The following is a 14,626-nucleotide window of genomic DNA, read 5'->3' on the forward strand; positions in this document are numbered from 1 at the left end:
ATACATACATAGACACAGTGACAAATACTTACAGACCTAATTGTATATGCAGTATCACACATTCACATAGCTACATGTAAATATACATACATAGACACAGTGACAAATGCTTACAGACCTAATTGTGTATGCAGTATCACACATTCACATAGCTACATGTAAATATACATACATAGACACAGTGACAAATACTTACAGACCTAATTGTATATGCAGTATCACACATTCACATAGCTACATGTAAATAGACATGCATAGACACAGTGACAAATACTTACAGACCTAATTGTATATGCAGTATCACACATTCACATAGCTACATGTAAATATACATACATAGACACAGTGACAAATACTTACAGACCTAATTGTGTATGCAGTATCACACATTCACATAGCTACATGTAAATATACATACATAGACACAGTGACAAATACTTACAGACCTAATTGTGTATGCAGTATCACACATGACCTTTAAAGTCGTCAATCCCCGGCCTTAATCTTATAACCATTATAAGTTAAAATAATAACATAAATAAAAGAGTTACACACAGCTTTGGTATAAAATTTTGGCCGCAGCCATTTTATTAACATCACAATTTAAATATTGAGTAATAAATATTTTCAAACATTTTCAAACATTTTTTCACAGAACATACCTGATGTTCATAAATAACATTACTGACAAATAAAACATAAACCACAGCGGTGCTAGTTCCCAAACCCACAAAAACAAGATGGCCGTTATTCAACAACTGGACTCAGCTATATCCCTGTTGAGTCCGTCCAAGTACACCTAAACTTTAATAGGGAACCCCTTGCCCCTATAAAACCAGTTGTCCACTCACCCCATGGAGAGGCAACTACTTAAAATCCTCCAAATCACTTGGCCATATTGCGTACCATATTTGTCTGGGAACTAGCACCCCCGCCACCGACTGGACTGACCGAACAGCCCAGTCCCGCCAAACCCAATATTTTTCCCAAAGCTTCTTTTATATCGAAAATAAATAGCTGCAGCCCAAATTGGTTAAAATGAACACCATCTTTTAAATAAAATTCCTCAGCCCCATCTACTTCGAAATCTGGGTGGAAAACTACACCTCCCCCCAACCTCTTAACAAAAGAGCTAATTATTTTGTTAATTTTCTTACGACTCTTTTCTAGCCTATCATAATCCCTTGCTGATCTCCAAACCAACCTAGGAGTAATCTGTGACCAAATTATTTTGATTTCAGGATAAAGTTCCTTTATGTTGCCCAGATCTCTTTTGATTCTTCTAACTAGTTCCTTTTGAGGAATCATACCTAAATCATTTCCCCCCAAATGCACTATCAAAACCTGAGGACGAGGAAACATTCTGCCAAAATCTAGAAACAACGGAAAAAAGAGTTCCCAGCACATCCCCCTAATCCCAAACCATTTGACCTCCCATTGATCCACAGGACACCCAAGCTGAAGGCCGCCCATTTTCTTACTGGCCTCAGCATTGGCCCAGTATATAAACGAATGCCCCATCACCCATACGATCTTTACACCTAAAATAAGAGAAAAAGGAGTATTCAGGATGATTACAACTCAAACATTCCAAAACATACATTCTATTCAAGGGTTTTTTTTTTTTTTTTTGGTTTTTTTTATATCCTTAAATCAGGTCTAACATAAGATTTATAACGACTTGAACCCCATCTACCAATCTTTTTAACTATATCCTCTCTGAGACCTAACATAGCGGCTTCAGTAGCAGCTCCAATCCGGAAAGAATGAGATCCAAACTCTAAAGGATTAAGACCCAATAAAACAATTGAACCTCTTAAAATGGCTCTAAATTGATATTGTGATAAAAAAGAACCGTCTGAATGAACCAACAAAGGGCCATCCTGCAAAGGCCGTATGGACCCATAAAGCATCATTACCTGACATGGACATATTTCACCACCACTAGGGAATAGTACTATGTTCTTGCCTTTCCCATATATGTCCGTTTTACTACTTCTCAGTAATATTTCTACTCTGTTATCATTCCATATTACATCTTCTTTTTGTAAACCGCCTGAAACTTTTTTGCTAGGGCTTACCAATTCCGAAACTCTAAATGCCCCAAAAAAGGCCAATACAAAGGCCGTTCTAAATAATATTAATTCAAATCTTGATGCACAAATCTCTGCTAATACCACCCAAATTTTTTGAAGTAAAGAAAATGTAATAGGTCTTCTCTTATCTCTAACCTTTGTCTTTTTCTTCAAGCCTTTAAGAACTTGACGGACCCAAAAAACCTTTGTAACATCAGCTAAACCTAATAAGCGAAATCTAAAAGCAAGGGCCGCCAATCTTCTTTCCATATTAGATGGTGACAAACCCACATTTCCCCAATGCCACATCCATTCCAATAAGCAACCCGTGACATCATCATACCCTTCTTTAATTTCAGATTGACATAACCACATTTCCCATTCCTTCCAAACTGATACATAGGACGTCCAAGTACCTGGAGCCAAAGATTTTTTAATTAATTCAGCCAATCCTCCGTCCCAAGCTTCCAAAGTTGGACGGGAAACGTCGCTCCAACTACGTCCGCCTGAGGAGCCAACTCTCGAAAGCGAGACCACTGTGAACGAGATAAAGAATCTGCTATCAAATTAAGCTTACCAGGGATATGTTTTGCCCTGACGAAAACATTCATACTTAAACATTTCAGGACTAGCACTCTTAATAAACGCAAAACTGGTAATGATGATGCAGATAAAGAATTAATAGCAGAAACAACACCCATATTATCTGTATGAAACAATATGGATTTATTCATCAAATCCACTTCCCACACAAACAGAGCCACCAGAATAGGAAAAAGCTCAAGGAAAACTAGGTTCTTGGTTAAACCTAAATTGACCCACTCTTGAGGCCACACTTCAGCACACCAATGCCCTTGAAAATAAGCCCCGAAACCAACACCCCCAGCTGCATCAGTTATCAAATCCAAATCAACATTAGAGACCCTAGCTTCCATGAATATTGCAACACCATTAAAAATTTTAAGGAATTCCAACCAAACTTTCAAATCATCCTTGTGACCTTTTTTAATCCTTACAAAATGATGAGGCTTACTAACACCAGACGTAGCCAATGACATTCTTCTAGAAAAAACTCTACCAATAGGAATGATTCTGCAAGCAAAATTCAACTTTCCAAGCAAAGATTGCATTTTTCTCAAAGTCACCTTACGGACCGCCAAAAATTGCTGAATCATTTCTGACAAATCCACAATCTTTTCCAGAGGTAGCCTACATTCCATACTTTCAGAATCTATTGTAATACCCAGAAATTTAAGGGCCGTAACTGGACCCTCAGATTTATCCATTGCAATAGGAACCCCAAAATCAGATGCCATTGAATAAAAACAATCCCTTAATTTCAAACAAACGTCCGAATCATGGGGACCAACAAAAAGAAAATCATCCAGATAATGAACTACTGACGAAAATCCAGACCTGAATTTAACAACCCATTCCAAAAAGGAACTAAAGCATTCAAACAGAGAACAAGAAATAGAACAACCCATCGGGAGACATAAGTCAATGTAGAGAAAACCCTCAAAACAACAACCCAACAAATAATGTGAAGAAGGATGAACTGGAAGTAACCGAAAAGCCGCCTCAATATCTACTTTAGCCATTAAAGCGAATTGCCCAGCCTCTCTAACCAACTTAACCGCCATGTCAAATGATGTATAAGACACAGACGATAATTCATCCGGAATATCATCATTAACAGATCCACCTTTTGGAAATGATAAGTGGTGAATTAAACGAAATTTACCAGGCTCTTTCTTAGGAACCACTCCTAAAGGAGAAATACGCAAATGGGGGATAGGAGATATTTTAAAAGGACCTGCCATTCGACCCAAAGAAACCTCCTTCTCAAGCTTACTCCTAACAACCTCAGGCCATTCCCTAGCAGACTTAAGGTTACCCCTGTAATGAACAACGCCTCCTGAAGATGGAATTCTGAAACCAAACTCAAAACCATGTAGCAGCAACAAGGCCTTATCACCACAACCTTTCTGTTTAGCGTAAAGTACGAGCCACAGCTCCATCCCGCTTAGCCTCACCGGAGTTAATCCCTTTTTCAGGGAGCTCCTGGGTTCCTCCCAATTTGTTCTTTTTGAAACACTTACTGGAAGGGTGGGATCCACCACACCCAGAGCATTCGTGTCTGAATTTACATGATGCTCCCCATTTACAGAACTTTTCATTGAAAGCAAAACAGAAACCTTTTTTGGCTGTTGCCGACGAACCGTTTTGAAGAGATCCGCCGGCACTCCCTCGAAAGGGCTGCGAAGACCTTAACGGGGTCATCACTTTTAGCCATAGACCCATATCACGATCATCCCATTTCATCTCAGGCTTAACCGACAAACGTTGTCTAAATTGTTCATCATAATACCACCAAGCCATACCACCATATGTTCTCTGAGCAGCTGCAATTTCATCTAAATAACAAAAGAGGGCCGCTCCTTGATCAGGGAACTTAACAGAAAATACACTAGCATAAATAACAAAAGCCTGGAACCAGTTAGTAAATGTTTTTGGTAATTTTCTGTAACGTCTTTTCCTTTCCTCCTCTTCCTTCTTGGCCGAATCCTTTTTTGAGTCTTCAGGTATCTCAAAAGACTGATCAAGAGGAAGGAGGGAAAATAATTCAATAAAATCTCTCTTGTATATTTTTTCTCTTAACTCTACCGTCAAATGCATGCCCAAAGGCCCAATAGAACACAAACAAGACCTGGCCAAAGCCGTGTCAGCAATCTTCAGCTCAGGACCCCCAGCCGTTTTATTATCAACATTAGCCTCCTTTTGCAGAGATAAACCGACCATTTGAGATTGAGGTACTGACCCTACATCCTTTATTCCCTCACCACCAATCCCTAATACCCTATTTTGGTTAGCCAATTCTGTGGGAACCCATGAATTGGCGACTCCCCCCGTGACTTTTGCTCCTTCTAATTTGGCTAACAAGTCCCTTAAACCCGCTACAACAGTTGTAGATAAAGGATCAGCATGCACACCAACTGTATCAACCCCCACATTCAGATTCACCACACCAGATCCCTCATTACCTGTACTCGGGTCCTGAGTCACTGCAGACTGAACCCTTTGAGATGCAGCCGTAACCTTCTCTGTATTCTGGAAACCAGTAGCCCTGGGATCCGTGTTAGTCATTAATTGCTGCCCTTTTTCCGTCTGTAAAAAAGAAACATGTGACAAACCCCCAGAAGGTGCCCAAATTCCAATGCCCCTACTAGCTGTAGACATACCCAACCTACTATCCACTGAAACACCCTTACCCTTCTTAGCTGATGGGACCTCAAACCCTTCTCCCTTTAAATCCCCATACCTCTTGCGTTGTCTACCTCTACCTTGTATTCTCCCAATCCCAGACCTGTTTGGACGTTGAACAGAGTTAACCGAGCTATGAAATGTATTATTAAAACTCTGACCCATCATGCCCTGAAGACCAAAATTAAAATTGTTGGCCGTACTCACCCTTGTTTCTTCTCCCTTTGCATTAAAACGTTCCACCCCTGGAACGCCGTCCTCAATATCCAGCCTGATATTTTCCGTCCAAGATTCCTGAAGACCATAAGCCTCCCCACTTAGGCCGTCATTTCCCACCATTAAAAGACCCTGGGAATTCTCAGGCCGTGACCCAGTTTCATTCCCTTCTAAAAGAAAAACATCATTAGTGACAGGTAAATTTTTAATTACTACAACATTCCTATCCCTCAAATTTCTTAACTCGCCCTTTAAAGCTGGATCACCCGTGACCCTGACTGACGGATTAAACTGGCTAATAGTGTTAACTACATTGGGAGAAGGAGGAATAAAATCCTCCTCAGAAGAATCTAAATATAAATCTAATTCTACCACACCGTTATCAACCTCGGTATCATGCTGACTATCGCTGGCTTCAGGCCTTTCCACCCTCTCGTCTAACACCCGATAAGCCTGATCTTCCATATTATTGCAAGGTCTTAAAATCTGGGTCGACTTAGAAACATTATGTAACTGTTCTGAAACTGCCTGAGGTATTTCAATCGGCCCTGATACAATCAAACCCTCACCTTTCTTTTTCATTAAGGCGCTACCTAAACTACATATACTCGCTTGTTCATTACCCCCACACGGAAAAATAGGCCTCGGCGGGCCGTCACTTTTACTAGCTTGCTTTTTTTCTCTAATTACTACTTTTTGGCCTAAATTGGCCATCTTACCCTTAGGCAAAGAATCACCCTTCATTACAGGCTCAGTGAATTGTTCCGTAATGGAACAAGTGCTCCCGGACTGCATCACATTATCAGCAAACTCCGCTCCGGTCTGCCGACTTCCGGAGCTAGAACTTGACTTCTTCCTCACAGACGCCTTTAACCCCGGACTGGGGCTGGATTTTCTCCGACCGCTATTACCCCCTTCAGGATCCGGATCAGAAAGAACTGGAGGCCTCGAACGCCTCAATGTTTTCGGAGCCACCTCCACGATATCCACCAACTTAAGTTGGTCAAAAATCGCATCAAAATGCGACAACGCAGAATTACTAACTGACAAGCACAGCACTTTCTAGAAGGTTTGATAATTATTCTGATGACAGATTCTCCTGCTCTTTCTTTAAATGCGTAACAGCGCGTGCTAAGCCCGCCCCCCTACAGTGAGTAACCAATCACACCCAAGGCCTAATTCCTCCAACGGTCAAGTCCCCTTCCCGTTACTTCGAACTCCCAGGGGTTCCCTTCCCTACTTACAGACCAAATTGTGTATGCAGTATCACACATTCACATAGCTACATGCAAATATACATACATAGACACAGTGACAAATACTTACAGACCTAATTGTATATGCAGTATCACACATTCACATAGCTACATGTAAATATACATACATAGACACAGTGACAAATACTTACAGACCTAATTGTATATGCAGTATCACACATTCACATAGCTACATGCAAATATACATACATAGACGCAGTGACAAATACTTACAGACCTAATTGTATATGCAGTATCACACATTCACATAGCTACATGTAAATATACATACATAGACACAGTGACAAATACTTACAGACCTAATTGTATATGCAGTATCACACATTCACATAGCTACATGTAAATATACATACATAGACACAGTGACAAATACTTACAGACCTAATTGTATATGCAGTATCACACATTCACATAGCTACATGTAAATATACATACATAGACACAGTGACACATACTTACAGACCTAATTGTATATGCAGTATCACACATTCACATAGCTACATGTAAATATACATACATAGACACAGTGACAAATACTTACAGACCTAATTGTATATGCAGTATCACACATTCACATAGCTACATGTAAATATACATACATAGACACAGTGACACATGCTTACAGACCAAATTGTATATGCAGTATCACACATTCACATAGCTACATGTAAATATACATACATAGACACAGTGACAAATACTTACAGACCTAATTGTATATGCAGTATCACACATTGACATAGCTACATGTAAATATACATACATAGACACAGTGACAAATACTTACAGACCTAATTGTGTATAGAGTATCACACATTCACATAGCTACATGTAAATATACATACATAGACACAGTGACAAATGCTTACATACCTAATTGTATATGCAGTATCACACATTCACATAGCTACATGTAAATATACATACATAGACACAGTGACAAATACTTACAGACCTAATTGTGTATGCAGTATCACACATTCACATAGCTACATGTAAATATACATACATAGACACAGTGACAAATACTTACAGACCTAATTGTATATGCAGTATCACACATTCACATAGCTACATGTAAATATACATACATAGACACAGTGACAAATGCTTACAGACCTAATTGTGTATGCAGTATCACACATTCACATAGCTACATGTAAATATACATACATAGACACAGTGACACATGCTTACAGACCAAATTGTATATGCAGTATCACACATTCACATAGCTACATGTAAATATACATACATAGACACAGTGACACATGCTTACAGACCTAATTGTGTATGCAGTATCACACATTCACATAGCTACATGTAAATATACATACATAGACACAGTGACACATGCTTACACATAGCTACAGGTAAATATACATACATAGACACAGTGACAAATACTTATAGACCTAATTGTATATGCAGTATCACACATTCACATAGCTACAGGTAAATATACATACATAGACACAGTGACAAATACTTACAGACCTAATTGTATATGCAGTATCACACATTCACATAGCTACATGTAAATAGACATACATAGACACAGTGACAAATACTTACAGACCTAATTGTATATGCAGTATCACACATTCACATAGCTACATGTAAATATACATACATAGACACAGTGACACATGCTTACAGACCAAATTGTATATGCAGTATCACACATTCACATAGCTACATGTAAATATACATACATAGACACAGTGACACATGCTTACAGACCAAATTGTATATGCAGTATCACACATTTACATAGCTACATGTAAATATACATACATAGACACAGTGACAAATACTTATAGACCTAATTGTATATGCAGTATCACACATTCACATAGCTACATGTAAATATACATACATAGACACAGTGACAAATACTTACAGACCTAATTGTGTATGCAGTATCACACATTCACATAGCTACATGTAAATATACATACATAGACACAGTGACAAATACTTACAGACCTAATTGTGTATGCAGTATCACACATTCACATAGCTACATGTAAATATACATACATAGACACAGTGACAAATACTTACAGACCTAATTGTATATGCAGTATCACACATTCACATAGCTACAGGTAAATATACATACATAGACACAGTGACAAATACTTACAGACCTAATTGTATATGCAGTATCACACATTCACATAGCTACATGTAAATAGACATACATAGACACAGTGACAAATACTTACAGACATAATTGTATATGCAGTATCACACATTCACATAGCTACATGTAAATATACATACATAGACACAGTCACAAATGCTTTCAAACATACACACACTCATACACAGACACACAAACACAATACTCACACAAATACACACTCACTCACAGAAACATACCTACACACTTAGGGGCGGATTTAAAAAGCAGCTTTATCCGCCCATAGTTTCCAGATTGCCGGAAATGGCAGTTAAGAAGCAGCGGTCATAAGACCGCTGCTCCTTTACTTGTCTGCCACCTTTCGGTATGATTGACACCCCCTGCTAGCGGCTGATTGGCCGTGAATGTGTAGGGGGTGGCATTGCACAAGCATTTCACAAGAAATGCTTGTTCAATGTTAAATGCAGACAGCATATGCTGTCGGCATTTAGCAATGCTGGGCAGACATGATTCGCTGCAGCGAATAATATCCACCCGGGATTTGTTACATTTACCCCATAGACACACAAAAATCACACACATACCTAGGCATGCACACACACACAGACACGCATACATACATACACACTCTTACACATGCATACACACACATACACACACATACACATTTACACTCACACACACTCATACACATACACATTACACTCATACACACTCATACACATGCATACACATTACACTCATACACATACACACACATACACATTTACACTCATACACACTCATACACATACATACACATTACACTCATACACATACATACACATACACACACATACACATTACACATACACATTTACACTAATACACATGCATACACACACATGCATATTTACACTCATACACACTCATACACACTCATACATACACATACACATGCAGATTTACACTCATACACACTCATACACATGCATGCACACACATGCATATTTACACTCGTTCACATTCATACACATGCATACACACATATACACATGCACATTTACACTCATACAGACTCATACACACACATACACATTTTCAATAATACACATGCATACATAGACATACACACACATACACATTTATACTCATACACACTCATACACATGCATACACACACACATGCATATTTACACTCATTCACACTCATACACACTCATACATACACATACACACACATACACATGCACATTTACACTCATACACACCCATACAGATGCATACACACACACATACACACACATGCATATTTAAACTCATTCACACTCATACACACCCTTACACATGCGTACATACACATACACACACATACATATGCACATTTACACTTATACACACTCATACACACTCTTACACATGCATACATACACATACACATTTACACTCATACACATGCATACACACACACACATACACACACACACACATGCACATTTACACTTATACACACTCATACACACTCTTACACATGCATACATACACATGCACATTTACACTCATACACACTCATACACATGCATACACACACATATGCACATTTACACATACACAAATAGCTGAGCTGCAGATACAATATAGCTTAATCTTTACACGCATAACCATAGTTGACTGAAAAATGTAAAGAGACAATGCAAAAATGATATTCTCTAGTTCATTACAGCATGTAAGTTTAAAGTGTCAGTCAAGTCCAAAAAAAACTTTCATGATTTAAATAGGGAATGTCATTTTAAACAACTTTCCAATTTACTTTTATCACAAACTTTGCTTTATCTTTGTATTCTTAGTTGAAAGCTAATTCTAGGAGGTTCATATGCTAATTTCTTAGACATTGAAGACTGCCTCTAACCTGAATGCATTTTGACCACTAGAGGGCATTAGTTCATGTGTTTCATATAGATAACATTGAGCTCATGCACGTGAAGTTACCCTGGAGCCAGCACTGATTGGCTAAAATGCATTTCTGTCAAAAGACCTGAAATAAGGGGGCAGTTTGCAGAGGCTTACAGTAGTAAAAAGTGTATTTCTATAAAAGTGTTGGTTATGCAAAGCTGCAAAGCTGGGGAATGGGTAATAAAGGGATTATGTTTCTTTTTAAACAACAAACATTCTGGTGTTGACTGTCTCTATAATATTTAATACCCTGACTTACTATCTGCATTTAAATAGATGCCACAATCAGCCATTTTCATGGCTTATTGCAGCACTTGTATTCATTATTGTTTTAGTGAAAAATGACCCTCTACTTAACATGTACCATGGTCCTGATCACTATCTAAATTACCTTTACTTACTTTTAATGACAGATTTAGGGCTAGTAAAAATGAGAAGAAAAAGAACAGGGGCATTAATATGGCACACTTAAGGGGATAGTCCTCTCATACTTGAAGGGTAGGTGATTATGTAGTGTGATATTGTATATTTATTAAAACTTAACATTTATTAAGAAGTAGATAAAATATTATCAATGTTGTGGACCATGCCACTTTTAAATAAAAAATAATAATAGATTTTGTCACATAATCTTATACAAAGAAATAACTCAAAATAAATATAATACAAAAGAAGAAAATAAGTGCACTGTGAGCTCTCTGTTATAGGAGTTACCTCCTATCAACTCCAAAATTAAGTTAGCATATATTAAACCAGGGTAAATAAGTATATATAGGATATAATTTATGTTAGAAACTGCAGCAAGCTTAGAGGGAAGTGTAGGAAACGTTACTATTGTCAAAAATGCTTCTATTGCCTTAAGCGGTAATCACACTATTACCAGTTTCCACACTCTCCTTATCGTAAGCTAGGCTGTGTAATTACACCTAAGTAGGTGCCCTAAAAGAGGGCCAACGATTAGCCAATATTTAAATTATTAAACCAATACCCGGTAAACTATTTTTAAAATACCAATTTCAACAGAGAGCGCAGTGCGAACGGCCTAACGTGCGTTTCGCATACGCTTTTTCAAAGGCTGACCCGATCACCACCCAGGGTTTCCTTTTGAAGATCCACTGACCAATCCTGGTCCACTAATTTTACAGACAGATCTGATGATCCAATCGCATGAGGCCATGTGTGATTGGCTAAGGCAGAGGGTGTGTACCGTTCGTCCAATAGTGTGCGGTTAGGAACTGATGTGGGCGTGGATATGCCCCTTGTCACATCGCTCCATTCCGGTCCCCACTACGAACGGCCTTTCTTAAAAGAGGGGGATGTTTAAAGCAGGCACTGTGTGCTAGTAATAAAAATAGATCTACATACGTTTAAACTATCTGCAATCCTTATTTAGTTATATCGATATAGAGGCCGCACAAACGATCCTCTTTTCCACAATTCATAAATATGCGATTATTAATTTGTTACATTATGTATTACTTAGCTCATTGATTTTATAGGTATATAGACTTGTGGGCTTATTCATAAACCATTATTGTGTATGCATTAGCATACTAATACACATCAAATGAAAGTACCATTCTTGTATTCATACTGTTAAGAACTATACACGTAAAGTTTATGATGATAAATATCTTTACCATTATTTCAATGGATTTTTACATATATTGTCCCTTCTTATAACCAGTTTGTTATGTTTCTTATGCCATTGTTTGATGTTCATCATCAGGGTAAACGAGATTAACCCACCATATACTATATCCACACACTGCTGGTCCTCATCTGTAGTCATTTGTAACAGTAAACCTAAATTTACAAGCCATAATGTAACGTTAGTGATTGTTTATACAATTGAACAAAAAGTTCCAAGAACTCTGGATGTTATTCGCATTCATATATATATATTGGGAATTTCCCAACTATTACCACAAAATCAATTACAAAGTTTAATAATAGTGCACTTATTTTCTTCTTTTTTACACAGTGCACTTATTTTCTTCTTTTGTATTATATTTATTTTGAGTTATTTCTTTGTTTAAGATTATGTGACAAAATCTATTATTATTTTTTATTTAAAAGTGGCATGGTCCACAACATTGATAATATTTGATCTACTTCTTAATAAATGTTAAGTTTTAATAAATACACAATATCACACTACATAATCACCTACCCTTCATGTATGAGAGGACAATCCCCTTAAGTGTGCCATATTAATGCCCCTGTTCTTTTTCTTCTCATTTTTATTATATTATATTGGGTATTAGGCACTACCTTATCCAATACATAGGCTTATTTGGATTTAGGTTTGTGATTGTCACCTCAAGTTCTTTCCCACCTTTCCCTTTAGGTTAAAAGGGTATCTTTTACATTTAGGGCTAGATTACAAGTGGCATCCTAAATTATTGTGTGCCCACAAATGGGCAAATTTGCCCTTTGTGGCCGCACAATAATTAACCAGCCATTACAAGTGGCTGGTTATTGCTACCAAAAAAGCAGTGTATGTGAAAAAGTCAGTATTTTGGGAATATGTGTGTATATACACATATAAACACATAAATATATATGATTATAATTATATACATATATATTTATATTTGGTGTCATAATTGCGCTTAGTTTCTGATGACGATGCATGAAATTAAGACAGAGACAATGTTCAGTTTGTAATATTTGCTACACCCTGTTAGGCTAGGTGCTAAATTACAAGTGGAGCACTATTTATTGCTCCCGCTGCACGCTAATTCCGTTAGAAGTAAGGTTTTTGCACATGTCGGGTACCGTGTGTATTATTTTCTATTTTTTCATAAATACATATTTTTAAATATCTATCTGTCATCATCGTGTATATATATATATATATATATATATATATATATATATATATATATACACACACATGTGTATATATATATTTTTGGTAAAATATATATATTTATATCTATATGCATATATAATCTAGCCCTGGGTTAGTAAATTTTGTATAGAGTGTTGCTAAATGATGTGATGTTGATGATTAACGGGATAGTAAATGATAAATATATTTCTATACTATATGTAACAGATTAAATTAATTAATTATATATATTTCCTAAATCAATCTCAAAACATAACAAAATGTATATTTTAACACTGTACTGGATGTATGTTTACCTGATCTTACAGCAGCCCCTCACCCTAAGTCATTTTTGTAACTTGGTAAAGGTAGGTGATTCCGCCAATCAGACACCATACCTCCAGTTCTATAGAGTTTAAGTAGAATGCACTCTTGTAGTTTTAGAGTGTTTTATAATTCCACTAGTATGTCTCCTTAGCAAGCTATTATGGCTGTTAAAATGGACATTTTTTAACTTAAAGGGATATAAAAAAAAGCCTGTATCATTGTTGTAATAAAAAAGCACTAAACAGTGGGTTAGAGTTAATACAAATTATTGGAATATGTATTTTACATTTTAAAAGGATTAATTTTACCTTTTATTTATTTTTAACTACATTTGTACATGGTCTGTTACTTCCTTTCACAGCCCTATGAAGGGGCTGTGGTCTCTACAGGAAGGCAAAAGAATAGCATTATGTTTGATGTGGTTTCTAGAAAGCATCTGCTCTAGTTGAATTCATTGTATCGCCCATGCTCAGTAGATGACTTTGCTACAAAAAAAAAATGTAATGTCCACACTCCTATCTTACTAAAGGCAGTGACTACACTGAGAATT

This window comes from Bombina bombina, chromosome 7 (genome assembly GCF_027579735.1).
Source record: "Bombina bombina isolate aBomBom1 chromosome 7, aBomBom1.pri, whole genome shotgun sequence".
Taxonomy (NCBI): domain Eukaryota; kingdom Metazoa; phylum Chordata; class Amphibia; order Anura; family Bombinatoridae; genus Bombina; species Bombina bombina.